This window comes from Ceratosolen solmsi, unplaced genomic scaffold (genome assembly GCF_000503995.2).
Source record: "Ceratosolen solmsi marchali unplaced genomic scaffold, CerSol_1.0 scaffold10, whole genome shotgun sequence".
Taxonomy (NCBI): domain Eukaryota; kingdom Metazoa; phylum Arthropoda; class Insecta; order Hymenoptera; family Agaonidae; genus Ceratosolen; species Ceratosolen solmsi.
In genome coordinates, this window is record NW_011948412.1 from 7,028,536 (window position 1) to 7,032,039 (window position 3,504).

Here is a 3,504-nt window from a genome sequence, read left to right on the forward strand (position 1 = left end):
AAAAAAAAAAAAAAAAAAAAAAAAAAAAAAAAATCATCAAATTAGCTGATGATCATACATATTATAAGAATAGAATTTAATATATTTATTCGACAAACGAGTTGGCCATCGTTGATATATATATATATATATATATATATATATATATATTTTTATTAAATTATATTTAATAGCATCTCTTTTTCAACTTTTATTAACGACCCAACACTATACGTCACTTTTCCGGTCATTATAGTTCAACGGTCCTAAATCTCGTCGGGCTTTCCCGGTTTCTGAAATTATAGACAAAACTAAAAATATAGATAGCCACAACGAATGGGCTAAAAAAGCAAACAAGAAAGGAGTATACTCTTCTCTCACTATTTGGAGCTAATGTCTGCGTACGTGACACGGCTTATCTTCTTTCTACGTATTCCCTGCTTTCAACGTATAACATCTTCGTTCTGCGTATTCAGCGACGAGTCAGCAAAAGCAAGAGATAATAATGATTTGGCTTTAATAAATGCCGCGAGGTAATTTTCGCGACCGCATGCAAAATGGGAAAAGGGACGCGTCGTTGGCTCAACGAACGCATAGTTTGATTAGCATCTCATTACGGATCCCACATGCTGGCTTTTCCATAAACTTCCTGCCTTTTGTCCATAAAAGTGAGGTACGATAACAGGAAGGCCGAGTTAATGATTTGTTATAACATTTTCTTATACGTATTAGATATTTTTGCTCTATTTCATAAAGCAGCGCGTCTCTTTTAAATGCCGTTGAAAAGTATCAAGTATCCTTTTATCTTATCAATATTAGAATGTTTTTAGTCATGTTTGCGCATAGATGTACTATTGTTTTATATTGTCTTACGATTTGAATTATCGGAGCCTTTCGTTCTTATTGTTTACTTGTCAGTCTTAATTTAATGTTGTGATACGTATGCAGGAATGGCCTATTTTAAATATCAGTCGAAGCAAATTTTAATCACACCCAGTTAAAAATTTATATAATACTTTGCGTATTAGGAGTACATACGGTCACGTGCCCAGAGACAATGTATATTAAATCAATAAAGAAGATTGTAATCGTGGATGGAGATGCATTTTTTATCGCGTTTTAATGCTCGGTACGTAAGATCGCAAATGACTATTAAGTGTGCGAATAATTGTTAGCTCAGTTACGCTCAAGCAAATACTAATAATCACTTACGATGTATGTGCGTAGAGACTTGTTTGTGATCATCTCGTCTCGTCTCACAAAACAAAGTCCATATGCGTGGATTATTGCATAGACAAAAAGATGAAGAAGAAGAAGAAGAAGAAGAAGAAGAATAATGTGTGCGTGGATTTATTAATTTCAGAGAAATTACGCAGAATTAATTTTCATCTGGCGTCGAATTTTTTTACTCACCTCTGTTCTGTTTTAGCTCGTTTGGAAATGTACTTTTTGACCTTGGGAACAAACCCTCGGCTCCCCTCCTTGATTCGCCCAAGTTATTCGTTACAAAAACGAGAGGACGACCAATGTTCACGCTTGCACTTTTGTATTCGTGTCACTGGGAATGGCAAAAAATTCGCGCGCGAAATTCGAATGGTCGCGCCGCGACACTTTCAACTTGCGCCCCTTTTTCTCGTTCGCGCTCTTTTTTTGGTCGTCGTCACTTGTCGTCTGGTCGCACTGTAAAGAAAAGCAAAGAGAAAAAAAAACGAGCGTGATGTATGAATGTGCAAATAATTCTCGAATGCGATTGTACGGCTGGGTGACGAAAATTCAAGAATTCTTTTAAATTTTTTTTTTTTTTTTCCACGCGTTTTATTCAAATTTAACCCCCCTCCCTCAATCACCATTTATTATTCGAGGGTTCTTTGAAAAAAAAAATAATAAATAAATAAATAAATAAATAAATAAATAAAATTAAAAAAAAAAAAAATTAAAAAAATTATCCCTAAATTTATGAAGGAAATTTTTGTGCAAAATTCTTAAAATGTGAAGAGTTTTTATCCATTTATGCTTCATGTTTTTGTAAATTATCGACGAAACGGATTTAATTAATTAAGTTAACCATTAAAACATTCCCGATTATAATCACGAGAAACGTTGACCTCATTTTGAAAAATTGAAAGACTATTCAATTATCAATGCGACAATTCCTTATCTTTATCACACTAGTAAAAACATTATTTTTAATCATTTATTGTTTTTCTATATATAATTTTTTGATATTATTTCGTACATTGTCATTCCATATAAATAATCCCATTTTACTCAATTATATTGCATTATTATTACATCAATTACCAATTTGCTCCTATTTAATACATATTTGATTGGGACAAAAAAAGTACTAATGCTGCTTACTAAAACTATAATCTATATGAATATCATTTGAATTTCATGATATCATTTTGGAATAATGAAAATTTATAAATTACAATAAGACAGAAATTAATTTAAAAGCTATATAAGCGATTATTTCCAAGATTTTTATACGATAATCTATAAAATTCTTAAATTATTTAAGAGTTTAGCGTAAATAGACACTTGCAGTTTATGCGTTGACAACAATAACATTTTTACTTATAATATTTTAATAATAACATTAGTAGTTCACGTTTATGTATACATTAAAATCTAAGCTGCCACTCCTCAACAAAGACTTTAATGTAAAATATTACTTGAAAATTTCTCGAAACAAAAGAAAGTGAAGCCGGCTTAGAAAAATTGTTTACACAGCCAAGAAAATGTCTGTCGTTCCGCCAATTAAGCACTGTTTTTCACAAGACAATGATACTTGTAATCGATCTTTTTCTCTAGACTTTCTAGATTACAGCCTACCAAAATGACATCAATATTAATCCCAATTTTGACATTTACAATTTCAATTACAAGAATCCCCGCACAATCTATATTCCATAAACTCCGATTACAATTGTAACGCAAGTGCCGAGTGCTCGCCCGACTTTAATCCTAACGACATGGTAATATCAAATACACAGAGGCACTCGGTACGACACGGATGGTAATACTAATTTAAAGGATAAATGAAACTCAGGTGTGTAAAGCACACCCTCACAATGACCCCGAGTGGCTTAAGTTCCAATTTCCAAGCTCTACCTTACAAGATCGAAGAGAAGCGCGGAAAATTCGAACGTGCCCTTCCAGCCGTCTGTATGAGCGCCTGCGCCGCGAATCTTTTGAAAGATGCTTGGATCGGGGTAGGTAGTTAAGAAGGAAAGAGAGAGAGAGAGAGAGAGTGAGAGAGTGAGAGAGTGAGAGAGGGTGAGAACGATAGAGAGACAGACAGAGACGGAAAGACGGGCAGACAGAGACGCGACGCTTCGTCGATTGCGCGCGCTGTCTTTTGCCGTCGAGTCGCGACTAAAGGGACCGGCAGCGCGAGTCGTGAGCGCAAGCCGCGCGCACTCGTTAATCACTTATTCACTCCCTCTCTCTCTCTCTCTCTCTCTCTCTCTCTCTCTCTCTCTCTCTCTCTCTCTCCAGTATCTCACTCCGCGCGGCAAC

The 3,504-nt window shown here is 34.9% G+C and overlaps 1 long non-coding RNA gene across 1 annotated transcript in view; it reads right to left on the reverse strand.

Moving 5' to 3' along the window:
• Window positions 1-1,439, reverse strand: part of LOC105368688 (uncharacterized) — an 81,646-nt gene extending 80,207 nt beyond the window's left edge. The window contains exon 1 of the long non-coding RNA XR_913112.1: window positions 1,393-1,439. This is a non-coding gene — a long non-coding RNA (uncharacterized LOC105368688). The remainder of the gene's footprint in view (window positions 1-1,392) is intronic.
• Between the last annotated feature and the right edge of the window lie 2,065 nt (window positions 1,440-3,504).